Below are 15,482 nucleotides of genomic sequence, written 5' to 3' on the forward strand. Positions count from 1 at the left end.
ATCTGGCAAAAGTGCTCCTTATGCTTGCCTAATGAGGCTAGAGTAGCATTGAGGAGATTTTCTGCCTGTTAAAATGTACTGGATTCTCATCACTAAAAAAATAACACCTCCATCTTCACTTGGGTTTGAACCATCAGCCTTTCAATTAGCCACCAAAGTTGTTAATCACAGGGTATGTCTACACTACGGGATTATTCCAATTTTACAGAAACCAGTTTTTGGAAACAGATTGTATAAAGTCGAGTGCACGCGGCCCCACTAAGCACATTAATTCGGTGGTGTGCATCCATGTACTGAGGCTAGCGTCAATTTCCGGAGCGTTGCACTGTGGGTAGCTATCCCATAGCTATCCCATAGTTCCCGCAGTCTCTCCCGCCCATTGGAATTCTGGATTGAGATCCCAACGCCTGATGGGGCAAAAACAGTGTCGTGGGTGATGCTGGGTAAATGTCGTCAGTCAATCCTCCCTCTGTGAAAGCAACGGCAGACAATCATTTAGTGCCCTTTTCCCTGGATTGCCCAGGCACACGCCATAGCATGGCAACCATGGAGCCCGTTCAGCCTTTTTTCACTATCACCATATGTCTACTGGATGGTGCTGACAGACGCGGTACTGCAGCGCTACACAGCAGCATCCCCTTGCCTTCTGCAAGTTGGGAATGGTTGGGTCATTACACTAATTGAATCTATTTCCTATGTTAAGTTCTCCTCACACCTTCTATGGGCCATCTTAATTATCACTTCAAAAAGTTGTTTTTCCTCCTGCTAATGATAGCTCATCTCAATTGATTAGACTTTTCCTGTTGTTATGCATACTTCCACCTTTTCATGTTCTCTGTATGTATAAATATCTCCTGTCTGTATGTTCCATTCTATGCATCCGAAGAAGTGAGCTGTAGCTCACGAAAGCTCATGCTAAAATAAATTTGTTAGTCTTTAAGGTGCCACAAGTACTCCTGTTCTTTTAGCAAAGATGGTTACCAGCCATACTGTCCCGTCTGCTGCTTTGCAACTTGACAATGACAATTGCCAGTTATACTGTACCATTTGCTGCTGTCATGGGTGCTCCTGGCTGGCCTCAGTGAGGTCGGCCGGGTGCGCATGGACAAAAATGGGAATGACTCCCCAGGTCATTCCCTTCCTTAAGTTTTGTCTAAAGGGAGAGTCAGTCCTGTCTGGACTATCGGGCAAGCCTACTAAAGAACCAGAGAGGCAAATGGCTGCTCCAGGTCAGAGCCCCAGACACCCCACAGAAATGATGAGCTGCATGCCATTCTAGGGAGTGCCCTGCAACAACCCCACCCATTGCTTCCTCCTCACCCACCCCTCCTGGGCTACTGTGGCAGTTATCCCCCATTTGTGTGACAGAGTAATAAAGAATGCAGGAATTTGAAACAACACTGACTTTATTGCCTCTGCAAGTAGAGCTCAAAGGAGGGTGGGGAGGGCAGCCTCCAGCTGCTATGATATTGCAGGCAGGACTGACTCTCCATTAGACAAAGCTTAAAGAAGAGAATGACCTGGGAGTCATTCCCATTTTTGCCCAGGCGCCCCTGGGCGACCTCACCGAGGCCAGCCAGGAGCACTCACGGGATGACGATGACTGATACCAGTCCTACTGTACCGTCTGCTGTCTGGAAGGGAAGGGAAGGGAAGGGGATGCTGCTGTGTAGCGCTGCAGCACCGCTGCCTGACAGCAGCATCCAGTAGACATACGGTGACATTGAAAAAAGGCGAGAAATGATTTTTTCCCCTTTGCTTTCACAGGACGGGGGAGGGGGGGAAACGACATATACCCTGAACCACCCGCAACAATGTTTTTGACCCTTCAGGCTTTGGGAACTCAGCCAAGAATTCAAATGGTTTTCGGAGAGTGCGGGAACTGTGGGATAGCTACAGTCATCAGTCGCCTCCCTCCGTGAGCGTCCATTTCATTCTTTGGCTTTCTGGTACGCTTGTCTCAGCTCCTTAAGTTTCAGCACTGTGTTGAGTCCCTGCTGTGGCCTCTGTCTATCATGGCCTTGAGATTTTTTCAAATGCTTTGGCATTTTGTCTTTTGGAACGGAGTTCTGATAGAATAGATTAATCTCCCCATACAGAGACCAGCTTCAGTATCTCCTGCACGGTCCATGCTGGAGCTCTTTTTGGATTCTGGGACTGCATGGTCACCTGTGCTGATCGGCGCCATGCTGGGCAAACAGGAAATTAAATTCAAAAGTTCATGGGGCTTTTCCTGTCAACCTGGCCAGTGCATCCGAGTTCAGATTGCTGTCCAGAGCGGTCACAATGGTGCACTGTGGGATAGCGCCCGGAGGCCAATACCATCGAATTGCGCCACACTAACCCTAATCAGACATGGCAATGCCGATTTCAGCGCTACTCCTCGTCGGGAGGAGTACAGATACCAGTATTAAGAGCCCTTTATATCGATATAAAGGGCTTTGTTGTGTGGACGGGTGCAGGGTTAATGCGATTTAACGCTGCTCAATTCGATATAAACTCGTAGTGTTGAGCACAGGGCCGGCTTTAGGCCGATTTGCCCGATTCCCCTGAATTGGGCCCCGCGCCTGAGAGGGCCCCGCGCCGGCAGCGTCTCCCGGAAGCAGCAGCTGTTGTTGCTAGGCAACGAGAGACCCTGGCCGGCTGAGGGCTGAGGCAGAGGCAGCCGCCTGGGTGTTGCAGGTCAGGAGGGGGAGGGGGAGGGGAGGAGGCACATGTGCTTTGCAGCCCTCCTTCCCCTCCCCCACCCCCAGCACTCACCTGGAGGAGACGCCGAGGGAGCTTCCGGCCCGGTGGGAGACAGGAATCTCTGCCGTGCACCTCACTCACCTGAGCAGCTGCTGGGGCTTCCAGCCGTGAGTGTCTGACCCTGTGATTCCCCGGAGGGTTGTAATATTGGGCTGGTGTTGTGGTTTTCGTGGTGTTGCTGTTTGAGGGTGAGTTGGTGCCTGCCTGTGTCTGGTTCAAAACTAAAGCCGGGATCCTGTAACCCAGGAAAAAAGCCCCGAGCCGGTACTTAGTGCTGTGAACTCCAGGTGAGAGAGAGAGGGAGGTTTGAGGAGGAAACCAAATACATCAAGAGGGGAGAATGCGAAAGGTCTGCAACAGGCAGGCTGAGACTTCTCTCCCCCGCGCCCCCCTCCGGCAAGAGGGGAAACTGAGGCACGGAGTGATCTGATTCCCCTCTCCAAATTATTTTGCACAGGAAGAGGACTGGGGCTTCTATCCAGACCAGTTCCCTTCCCATCAACTCTGCTTTCCCTGCTGCAAGACCGCTGTAGGGGCTGAAGATTTCCATAAAACTATGGCTCCTTCGTTTGCCCTACATCAATAAATTAGACCATCTTGGGGGGGGGCTATCTCCCCCCAAAGCTGTGTGGATATTAAGGTTTTTTTGGGGGGGGGCATGATAATATTCCAGACCAATCAAATGCCCAGCTCAGCTTTCTAGCCATCCAGCAGCTCTAGGCAGGGAAGGAAGGTGCTCTTGGTGCAAACAGGGGTGAATTTAGCAGGGAGAGTCCGGTTGAAATCCCGCCTGATGCAGCCATACAGAATCGCTGGAAGTGCTGGGAGAGGCCAGGAGTGGAAACAGGTGGCCTGGGGGTGGGGGGACATTTGCCCTCAGTCCTGGGCTCTGGGATGGACTAGGCTGGGTGGTGGGTTCAGTCTAGTCTTCCAGCCTGTTGCTCTCACTGGGGTTTGTGGTTTTCATCTGGCTCCACCGAAAAGATCAAGCAAGCCCAGTAGAAAAGGGGGGTGAGAGAGGCGGGAAAGGGTGTGTAATGGGTTAAAGTGACCCATCAACGAAAGAGTAAAACCAGAGTTTGACTGGGTTTCCCCCCAGCCACCACTCCTGCAAACACTGGGCAAGGGGCAGCCCCATTCCCCACCAAGGCTATGGTGAGGGGCAGCAGAGGAGAAAGCAAGCCACATGTGATGGCAGTCCCCTCCCAGCATCCACCACCCCCTCTCCGGCCCCCAAAATCTATCCCAGAGCCTGCACCCAGCCCTCTGCACTCCCTCCCAGAGCCTGCACCCCTCCACCCTTCCTGCACCCCACCTGTGCCCCAGCCCAGAGCCTGCACCCAGCACCCAAACTCCGTCCCACTCAGCCTGGGCAAAGCTCTCCTCCGTCTGGCTCCCAGCCCCTCTCCAAGGGTTGCAGGTGTCTGGAGGTGCTGCCTTCCACACCTTCCTCAGTCCCACCTCATCCATTCAACAGGGCAACTGATTACAAAGTGGGGGGAAGATCTTATTCTACTCCAAGCAAAAAGACATTTTTCTTTTACCTTAATTACACTACCTTTAGGGCCTGCTATAACATATTACCAAGGTTCAATACAAAGTCATATAAAAGTTATACAAAAATGCATAATGCAGAGATTTATCTACAACTGCATTGATGGACTGCAATGTGCAGTAATATAGTGACCCCTGGGTCTTTGAATGAGGCGTTATACTTGGAGGGAAGGATGAGGGGGTGAGTGGGCAAAGAGTCGAGCAGTGAGCCAGCAGGAGTTCTAGGGGCGGGCATGGGGGTTTCTGGCAGGAGGGAGAAGGTGAAAGGAGGCGAGTGGTGGGGACTGACTAGGAGGGATGCAGCAAGCCAGCGGGGGCTAGGGGTGAAGAAGGATGTGATGGTGGGGCTGAGCAGGGAGGGGCAGGTCCTATTTTACTGCTGTGATCTGGTCACCCCATGTGTGCTGTTTCTTCTCTCCCCGCCCTGAACCTTGTTTCAATGGGGCGGAGCTGGGGAAGGAGGGTTTGTTTCCACAGGGCTGGGTGGCGCTGGAGGGGGGGGCCGGAGGGGGGCAATTTTATAGTAATACGGAAATATTTTTTAAATTTTAATAAAATAGTGAAGAAAATCAGTTGTACAACTATCAAAACAAATTATTTTCCTGATATGAAAGTGCAAATCAGCTAATTAATATATGATGCAATGTATGTAATAGATAATTTTGTTATTATTTATATAGTCATGGAAAGTAGATAATACATGGAAGACATGAAAGGGTTTTTTTAAGTGTTTTTTGTTTTAGTCATCTGCCGGGCCCCATCAAAACTGTTCGAATTGGGCCCCAGACTTCCTGAAGCCGCCCTGGCAATGAGGCTAATCATCTAGTGGAACAAGCTCCGCGAGGACGTGGTTAAGTCCCCATCACTGCCCTGTGTAATGAAGACCGCAGCTCTTGCTGCAAGACACGTGGTGTGTGGGTGTCCCTGTTCCCCTTCAGAACCTCTGGTACATGGTGCTTTCCTGCTCCCAGTTCAAGATCCCCATCATGTGGGTGCTCCCATCCAGGATCTCTGGTGGGTGTCTCTGTCCCCCACCCCATGAACTACCTCCCGTGTGTGGTTTCCTGCCTGCCCCCATCCAGGATCTGTGGGTGTCTCTGTTCCCCTTTTCAAGATCCGTGTTGCTTGGGTGCGTCCCTCACCCCAGTCAGCATCCCCAGCGTGTGGGTGCTCCCATCCCCTGCAGGCTCTGGGGTGTCTGTATAAAAGAGACCGTGTCTCGCCCAGGCTACACTGCAGGGGCTATTCACAGGCACAATCCCACTACTGATCAGCACAGGAGTTTTCACCTGCTCTGTTTCCAACCTGGGTCGGTTCACCTCTCCTTAGGCAACCTGGGGACCCCAAGCTTCCCCGGGATCACCATATTGATGCCAAGCTTAGTGCGGACACCGATCGGCACAGCCCCCTGCAGCCCAGAACTCCTGAGCTTGCGATACACTGGCCTCAGCCTCCCAGGCGCTGTGATCACAGGCACCAGCCATGGAGCCCAGCTGCTTTTATTGCTTGGCAGCTGGAGCTTTAAACTCTGCTTGTGAGCTCTGTGCCTGGGCCAGACAGGGACAGCCTGGAACTGGGAAATGCTCCTGCTCCCCCCGCCCCATCTCATGTCGAGCTGCAGGTGCCGCTGTCCTCCCAGGTAAGATCCCGGATGTTTCAGTGCCCCTTCCCCGCCCAGGTGTCCGGGTACCTCTGCCCCCATACAGAATCCTGGATGTGTGGGTGTCCGTCCCTCTGCAGAGGATCCTGCAATGTGGATGCCCTTGTCCCCCCACAAGATCCTGGATGTGTGGTGCCACTCTCCCGTAGATCTCTGGTGGGTGGGTGGGTGCCCTGTTCGCCCTTACAGCAACCCTGGGGCACGGGGCCTCCTCCGCCCCAGCTCAGGGTCCCCAGGGTGTGAGTGCTCCCATCCCCGATACAGGCTGGGGGATTATAACTGGCTCTCCTGTCCTGCCCAGGCGGTGCTACAGCAGCTGTTCACAGGGCAGCAACCCCACTGTCACCCTGCAGCTTTAACCTGCTCCAGGGGTGACCTGCTTCACCCTCCTGTGGGAGCCCGGGGACACCGAACTGCCCAGAATCACCTGATTGATGCCAAGCTTAGCACAGACACCGGCTCAGCCTGGCAGGGAGCTGCCCTGAGCCCTGACAATCAGCTTCCCTCCGCCTCCTGCTGCACAGCGAGGATCCCACGCGAGAGGCTTCTGGCCCAGTTTGTTCAGGAGCGTCCCAGGCTCCAGCTGTAAACTCTGCTGGTCAGTTCTGATCTTTGGCCACACGGGGGCGGCACTAACGGTCCCATCTAAACGCTGTTTGCGTTTGACCCTTCGGATTGCAGATTGTAACCCGCGGGCAGATCTCTGAGTGCAGCCAGATCCTCCCCAAACTGAACATTGAAGCAGCAGCTCCTGCTGGAAAGATCAGGATTTTTGCCTTTAAAAACAAGGGAAATGTCTGCAGCGAGAGACTGAAGAAGCTCAATTGATTTCATTGACTCCATGAATGTTCCTCTGTGTCCCCCTAGGAGTCTTGCCCCACATTTTGGGAACCACTGAACCCTACTCACTAATCAGCGGCTAGTGATGCCAAACCCAGGGAAAGGGAGAACAAGTGCAGGGCCCCCAGCACTGGAGCCATGTGAAGGGGCTGCAGGAGAGGGGCAATGGCTGGTGGCACAGGGAGTTAAGGGCAAAGGGGGCACAGGAGGGGCAGGAGTTAGGGGTGAAGGAGGTACAAGGTTTGGGAGCACAGGAGCTAGCGGTAAAGGGGGAGTGGGGATCGCCCAGGGCAATGGGGAAGTGCCAGCACAAGCTTTGCCCAGGGCACCATTTTCCTAATGCTGGTTTGAGCAAACAATTGGAAATGACCCTTCAGTGAGACCAGAACCATCGTGTAGCAAAGCCCCTTTGTTAAGTGGTGGTGGCTGAGGGCTTAGGGAGATGGGATAGAAAACAACAGGCACTTGTCTGTGGAGGTTTGATTCTTGCCTGTTAAGCAAGGCTGGTGTGTGGTGTCTCCATGGCTGTACTTCCAGTGTCTGATTTTCCACAGGGAGCCAAGTCTAGACCTACTCAGGGCTCTGCGCCAGGGTTTCTCAAACTTCCTTTCACTACAACCCCTTTGCCAAAAACCCCAAAAACTTACTACCTGACCCTAGAAAGACACACCAAGCCCTCTACACTGAGCACAGGCAGAGGAGACAAAGCCTGAGCCCTGCCCCAGTTAGGAGAGGGTAAAACCAGAGCTTGAGGGATTCAGCCCTGGCTGGTGGGGCTCAGACTTTTGGTTTCAGCCCCAGGCACCAACAAGTCTAATGCCAGCCCTGGCGACCCCATTAAAACAGGGTTATGACCCACTTTGGGGACCTGACTCACAGTTTGAGAACCACTGCTCTATGCTGATGGGATAGAGTTTTCCTGGGGTGTAGTTAATCCACTTCCCAAGAGATGGCAGCTATGTCACTGGGAGAAGCTATATCGGTGGGTGTGCAAGCTGTGGTGTTTGCCACATTTAAGAAGTTTAATCAAACCCCATTTTTAAAACCACCTGTGGTCTGGGAATGGCAAAGGACCTCGATGAAGCAGGGTTTGTCCTTCAAAGTCCTGGACATCACGGTTCCATACTCTTAGCATCATGGGGTTATTGTTCAGTGTTAGAGTGCTTGACTGCAGTTTAAGTAGTCCTCAGTTCAAACCCCCGTGTTCCTTTATAACCCTCTTACTTTTTTTTTAAAAAGTTAAACATTTTCATTTCCATTCTCCATTATGTTCAGGGGCTCCTCTATACAGGAGTGCTTGATATCAATGTAAACACTCAACATTTCGCTGTCCAAATGCATAAAAACCTAGCGAAGCTGTCCATCAGCTGAAATCAGTTCCAATCCTCTAAGTGTCTAGTTTATGTTTTCATCAGTTAAACAAAGGTATCATAGGAATGTACATTTGCAGATCCTCTTCTCCAGGAGCTATGTTGTGCAGAAGAACAAGAACCACATCCAGCTGCAGTTCAGGAATCTGATGACCAAAGAGCCACGAAGTGTTCTGAGGGCTGGAGAAAAATGCCTTCTAGTGAGCTATTGAACAAGCTCAACCTCTTTAGCTTATCAAAAGAAGATTGAAAGGTGACTTCATTGAAGTGTTGAAGGGCCTTAATGGAGACAAAAGATTGGGTATTAAAGGGCTTTTTAATTGAGCATAGAAAGGCATAACAAGACCCAGTAGCTGGAAGGTGAAAAGAGACAAATTCATATTAGAAATAAGACACAAATATTCAACAGCGAGGATGATTCACCACAGGAACAAGCTACCAAGGAAAGTGGTGGATTTGCCATCTCCTGATGTCATATAATGGAGACTAGATGCCTTTCTGGAATGGGTTTGCCCCAAAAGTAGCTCTGGTGTCATACAGGAGGCCTGTGATATGCAGGGGGTCAGATTAGATGCTCTAATGGTCTCTTCTGGCCATAAAGTCGACTAATTTCTGAAAACTGAGTGTAGCATTGGGAGCAGCGTCTGATGTTTTCCTGTCTAGCCGGCTTGCTTCCTAGAACGAACGCTCCTTGAGTGGGGTGATCCACAGGGAGTAGCTCAAACCTCCAAAGTGCCTGGGCAGGGGCAGGACATTAGCACAGCAAGGGAGGGGTGTGGCAGTGACATCACAAAGGCTTTTTGCAGGACCTCAGACTATTGGTCAAAGGTGGTGGGGAGGTGGTGACCTCACAGAGAGATGCTGACATCAGGCAGGCAGGACAGGGGCGAGGGGCCAGGAAAACCTCAGATAACCCTGTGGCTTTGCTTCAGCAAGTCTCCTTCTCCAGATCTCTCTTTGAGGACTGAGGGCACGTTTACACTTACCTGCTGGGTCGACGCGGCAAGTTCGATTGCTCGAGTTCAACTATCGCGCCTGATCTAGACGCGATAGTTCGAACCCCGGAAGCGCTTAGTTTGAACTCCGGTACTCCACCGCGCAGGAGGAGTTGCCGAGTCGACCTTGGAGCCGCGGAGTTCGCTCGCGCGTCTGACGGGTAAGTGAGTTGAACTAGGTAGTTGAATTCAGCTACGTTATTCACGTAGCTGAATTCGCGCATCGTAGTTCGACCCCGACCTTAGTGTAGACCAGGGCTGAGAGAGTATTCGGTTCACGTGACGTGAGCGCCAGGAGGAACCTCTTTCGAGTTTTCTCCTTCCCTTTTCCTGATTTTACTAGAAAACAGCCCTCCCTGTTTAGAAGGTAAGAGTCTCCTCGAGGTTTGAAACCTGTTCAGTCTGATCCATGTGGTGACTATTGAATTCTAGGCATGGAAAACACGAGCTTAAGGAGGCAGAATTTTATTTTGCACCTGGGATTTTGTCCCTTAGAATCACTGGGGACATTAGGTTTTGTCCTTTTTGTTTCCCCTTTTCCTCCATCCATCCCTTCCTCCTTTCTCTTTGTCTCTTGCTTCTTTTGTCTTTTCACCTGTTCCCCTCCCAACTCCAGGAGCGAGGTGTGTGTGTGTGTGTGTGTGTGTGTGTGTGTGTTGTGACGGAGTGGTCTGGAGCTCCCACTGTGGGAGGTCCACCCAAAAATGTGGGGCTGAAATAGTGCTCGGGCAGTGATCCCCACTGGTGACCTGGGCCATCCTTTGGGCTCTCTGGTGAGAACCCTCAGCTTCTCGTCCTCAGTCTCTACCCTGATTGGCTGAGCAGGGGTTATTGACAGGAGGAGACTCAGGTCCTTGTTGTTCTCTTTAAGACCAAGGAAATAAGTCAGAACCAGTCATATGTTTGACAAATTTTGCTGCTTTCTGCATTAATGGTCTCTGAGCAGTTCATGATTCTCTCTAACATTGCAGTTCTCCTCAAATACTTGCTGAATAATTACTGTGAACTGTTGTTGGTCTGGAGCTCATCTGAGAGCACTTTATTCAGATCATTCAATGTCTGAAATTCAAGATGTGATGGTTAGTTTGAAAATCAGGGCTCTTGGGTCCTATTCCCAACTCTGCCACTGACTGGCCGTGTGACCTAAGACAAGTCAATTCTCCTTTCTCAGCCTTAGCTTCTTCCTCTTTCAAGGAGGGATAATAATGATCCGCTCCTACCTACCTCAACACACTCACTGTCTCTCCCCACACAGAAACAGTCTCCACACTGCAGTTGAAAAGCAGCTGGCAATCTAGTAGGATGCCCATGGAACATTACACCATGGGACCAGCTCATGCTGCTGTCTCTGTGCATCAGTGACCTCACGGGGCCGGATCAAGTAGGACTGCTGACCCCTTACTAAAACTTAGTGGGGGGTTTGGTTGGCTAGTTCCCAGCAGCAATAGAAGGGGGAAGAGTCAATGGGAAATCAGGACCCTGAGACTGACAGTCCCCAGGGGCAACGGGGAGAGGCCAAAGCTCCAAGTTAGCTGGACTGACAGGCCAGGCAGTGTAATGAGGGAGTCACCAGGCCAGGGGGTCCCATCCTCCGTGGGAGCTGGAACTGCCTGGGCCAGAGTGGGGCGGAGCTAAGGAGAGAGCAGGAGCCTGAGAAGAGCCGGGGAGCAGAGCTGCGCAGGTGTAGTGCCAGAAACTGCTCCCTGTAGGACTTTGCTACCTGTAGCAGTTACTGATACCTGAGGTTGTTCTTATTTGCTGACTTGTCCTAATTGGCTAAAACTTGACAGTGGTGGGGGATGGAACCATAAAGGCTTCGTCCTCCAAACGACCCTGCCTGGTGCCCATCTGTATCTATTACCTCTTAACACCGGATTGTAAAAAATAGAGTGAGGTCATTTAAACATCATTTATTTTGCAGCTTCATTTACTGTGCTTACAATGTAGCATCCTGACACCGATACTTCTGCCCACGTGCCCTGTGGGTTGGATTCATTTTAGTGGGATGCGACATGTGGAGGATAATTTAAACTCTTAATTTCCTTAGGTTTCTCTTTAATATACTTCTATGCTGGTGCAATTTCTGACCATTGCACGTCTATTGTATTTATTACAATAGCACAAGTAAGTCACACAAGTGACATAGTCTAGGGGCTTGGCTACACTTGCAAGTTAGAGCCCATTAAAGCAGCCCCGGGTGCCCTAACTCCTGAGGTGTCCACACTGCAAGGCACATGGAGCACCTGGGCTCTGCAGGTGGAGCGCTCCTGGTAATCCACCTCCATGAGAAGTATAAAGCTCGCTGAGCCCTGCTGAAATACCCGGGCATCAGTGTGGATGACGTGTTGCACCACTGCACTGTGTTTGGCCTCAGGAAATGTCCTATAATCCCCTGAAGTCAAGTGCCCACTCTGGTCATTGTTTTGAAATCGGCTGCAGGCATGCAGATATCCCCTTTCAAAGCTCCGTTTCTGACAGCCGGCTGCTTATCTGCTCTGGGACAAAGCAACCATTAGTGTGGAGTGCTGCTGTTGTGAGTGTGTATGAGGGGAGGTGGGGGTCTGCTGCTGTCTGAACACACAAGACAGCATGCTGACACACTCTCAGCCCCCCCCAAACACACTGTCACTCCCCCCACGTACACACAACACACTTCCTGTCACACTCCACCCCGGCCCCCCATTTGAAAAGCACATTGCAGCCACTTGCACACTGGGATAGTTACCACAGTGCACTGCTCTCTGTGGCATTGCCAGAGCTGCTAATGTGGCCACTCCAGTGCGCTTGCAGCTGTCAGTGTGAACACACGGCAGCGGTTTCCCTGCTGTGGTTTAACTCCCAGCGCTCTACCTCTGCAAGTGTAGCCAAGCCCTAAATTTCCCAAACCAACCGAACTCAGTAACTGCCCTCCACCACCACATGCAGGGAGTAGGGGCACCGTGGAGCACACGCCGCACTTACTGGCTCAGCCTTGTGCATTCTGGGGTGGCCACCTCCCATTGATGAGAGCTGGTCCCACCGTCTCCGTGGAGCTCCAGTCTGCCCTGCTGCCATCCCTGTCTGTGTTGTCTTCTCTAGCAGTTGACTGGAAGGTGAGCACTGGCCGCATGCCATGTAGCCGTGTTGTCTCGAAGGGCGAAAGCAGGAGGAATGGTGCCTTCATAGCCCATCTTATATTCCATAACATAGTTAAGGAAAATATTTCTCAATGAATTCTCAGTAAAAGATCAGTAGCAGCCAGTGTCCGCATCAGTCTACGAGCATTGGTATTTTCTTGAAATTTGTCAGACCAACCTATCTAACACTTAACACACATTTGAAGTTCTTCTTTTCACACTGTTGCTCATTCTCAGGTTGTGCTTTGTCTCCAGACAGATCCATTCTCTTTCAGGACAGCCTTGCTCTTTCTGTCTGTGTCACTCACTGAGGTGTCGGAGTAAACACTCCCCTTCCTTCTATTCTCAGACAAACACTAGTATTAAGTGTTTGCTACTGATGGGTCTAGAAAGGATTTGTCAAGTGGAAGATGCTGTTTCTGGGGGATTGCTCCCAAGATCCAGTACTTTGGGTTCAAACGTCTCCCAGCTTCCTTGGGGAAAATAACACCAGGGCTTTGTTGCAATATACAGGAAGGAAGGAGTTTTTCTACCCCAGATGGGACTTGAACCCACAATCTCTGGCTTAGGAAGCCAATGCCTTATCCATTAGGCCACTGGGGCCCTGAAGAGAGAGGTGGAAATTCCCTCTCAGGATTGCACATTCCTCACATTCATTCAGAAGCCAAATACCCCATTTAATGGCCTTACAGAAACGTCTGCATCCCCTGGCAGCGAGGCACCTGGGCAGGTGGCTGACAGAGCAGAGCACCACCTTTCTGCCAGCCATCTTTAGAGAAGAACCCCACCCTAGCGTCACCCCTCCCTCCTTCAGCACCTCCACGGCTGTGGCTCTGAGTGGCAGTAGGATGATTAGGGGGTGAATCCGGGCTGGAAGGGGGGTAAGGTCGGCCTGTAAGGAGGAACCAGGTGGGGCAGACCCAGGGGGAGGCTGTGGGCTGCTGGTCGGTTGTTGGGATCCGAGCTCTAGATCAAAGCTGCACAGTGACCTGACACCCAGGGTTACAGGGCTGACATAGTGACCCCTTACTGGCCTCGGTGACCCCAAACCCTTGTTACTAAGGGCATTGAGGAGTCTCTGTCCCTTAATAACTTCTGGGAGCTCCCAGCAGGCTGCGGGTGTCAGCCACCTCCTGCCTCACAGGTTAGACTCTTGGCACCGTGCCAGCCGCCCCCTCGCTTGCAGGCCCAGTGTAAGAAGCAGGAGGCCTGGTGCTGGCAGAAGAGGGTTTTGATTGATCCACCTCTGTGTTATGGGCACAGGACACTTCCACTCAGTAGCATAGCTGGGGAGCAGGGGAGCAGCTATGGCGCGGGTTCCTCCGGTGGGGGTGTGGAGCAGCCGTTCGTTTTCCTGTTCGCGCTCCTCTGCGGTGTGAAAATCGGGGAGGGGAGGCAGAAGCCCCACTTCCCTCCCGAACTGACGCCCAGTGGGGGAAGCCAGGACAACGGGGGGGGCGGGAGGTGGTGGCCAGACTCTCACCCCCAGGGTCCAGCTCAACTTCCTCCCCGCGCCACTGGCCCCCAGTCCCCTTCCACCACCAGGTCAACCCGGCACTAGGGCAGGAACGGGGTGAGGCAGCAAGTCAAGCTGAGCAAGGCAGGCAAAAGCGAGTCTTGTCTTCATGGGCCACTCCCAATGACGCCCTTTTTGTGTGCAACTGCTGCAAAAACATCCCAGACAGAGAAGCACCAGGCCAAAATACTAGCATACAGCTGCTAAAGTAGCTCAGTTGGGAGAGCATTAGACTGAAGATCTAAAGGTCCCTGGTTCAATCCCAGGCTTTGGCAGGTGCTTTCATCCTCTTTGTGCAGGGGCAGCTTGTTTTCTAGAAGCCCAGTGGTGCCTGCACCGAAGATGAGCAGGGTTTCCCTGGGGTAAAGCACTTTGGGGGCCTTCCATTAAAAAAAAAAAAAGTGGCAATACTGTATTCTCACGGCCCTGCAGGGCCTGGAGGCAAATTGTCCCACTTGCCTCCCTCTGGGTGGCCCTGAAAGTGAGTCTCTGCTGTAGGAAAACATAGAATGGGCTTCTGCCCCTAGTTGGCCCACCTGACTTTTAACAAGGAGAGATGGGATCTGTCTTTCCCAACATGGCAGGAAGAGAGCAAGGCAGGGTGACCTCAGGAATGGTGCCAGAGGGCTGCTGGGCAGTGACAGGCAGGAATAGGGGATGAAAACTCTCTGTGCAGCTGAGCAAGGGCAGTACCAGGAAGGGCATCTGTAAAAGTGGCCGTGTGGAAGATGGAAGGGATTTGGGGGGCCCAGGCGGAGGTGCTTGATGTTCAGTGCCTTGGAGCAGCTGGACTTAGCCATGGTGAGTGTTCAGGAAATGCCCATTAATAACTCTAGGGTAGCTCAATAGGCAGAGGGTGATTGGAGGAAGGGCCTCCTGGCCAGGGAAGAATGATGGGGCTGGAGTCACATCTGTGGTGCGAGTACAGAAGGTGGTGGAGCTCCGACCAGGAGGGCATTACTGGTGGGCTTTGTGCTCTGTGGCACTGGTTACTGCGCTATGAGTGTGTATGGTCCCCAGTGAATGCATGAGAGGGCAGATCAAAGGCTCCCTTCCTCTGGACTGCATGGTGTTCGTTGTTGTTGTTGGGGGGGGGTTAATTGTGTCAGCCAGCCTGAGCACCGCTGGTCCTGTTTTCCCAACCGTCAGAGGAAACATTTTCACAATGAGCACTACCTGGCGCAGGTCGGCTTAGAGGAGCTCACCCAGCCACAGAGGGGTTCACCTTTCTGCGGGGACAGACCAGGACTCGCATTGACCGGATTTATGCTCAGCTTTTGTATCTTTAGCACGTTGCTTCTCAGATTCTTTCTTGGCCTGACTTGTTACACTTTGACACTTAACAGGCCAGAGTTTGTGCACCTTCCTATTATCCTCACTAGGATCTGATTTCCAAATTTTGAGGAATGACTTTTTGCCTCTAACAGCCTCCAGTACTCGGCCGTTTACCTAGAGTGGCGTTCTGCTGGTCCTCCAATTGTCGATTCTGATTTAGGGCAAACGTTTCATCTGAGCCTCTAATTGCAGTGTTTTTCAACAGTCTGCATGCTGCTTGCAGGCACCTAACACTTGTGACAGCAGCTCCTTTAATTCCCACCCAACCATCTGTACTTATGCCGATAGGTCGACTTTAGGTCTTTAACTTTGAGCGGTAGCTGAGAAGATGGTAAATCGGGCAGAAAC

At 51.9% G+C, this 15,482-nt stretch overlaps 2 non-coding genes across 2 annotated transcripts; one reads left to right on the top strand and one right to left on the bottom strand.

The window, feature by feature from the left end:
* Window positions 1–12,813: 12,813 nt before the first annotated feature.
* On the bottom strand, window positions 12,814–12,886 carry TRNAR-CCU. Its single transcript has one exon. It is a non-coding gene; the product is annotated as a tRNA-Arg (tRNA).
* Window positions 12,887–14,001: 1,115 nt separating this feature from the next.
* TRNAF-GAA lies at window positions 14,002–14,074 on the top strand. The gene has a single exon. It is a non-coding gene; the product is annotated as a tRNA-Phe (tRNA).
* The last annotated feature ends 1,408 nt before the right edge of the window (window positions 14,075–15,482 follow it).

Source organism: Mauremys reevesii, unplaced genomic scaffold, assembly GCF_016161935.1.
Source record: "Mauremys reevesii isolate NIE-2019 unplaced genomic scaffold, ASM1616193v1 Contig83, whole genome shotgun sequence".
NCBI lineage: Eukaryota > Metazoa > Chordata > Testudines > Geoemydidae > Mauremys > Mauremys reevesii.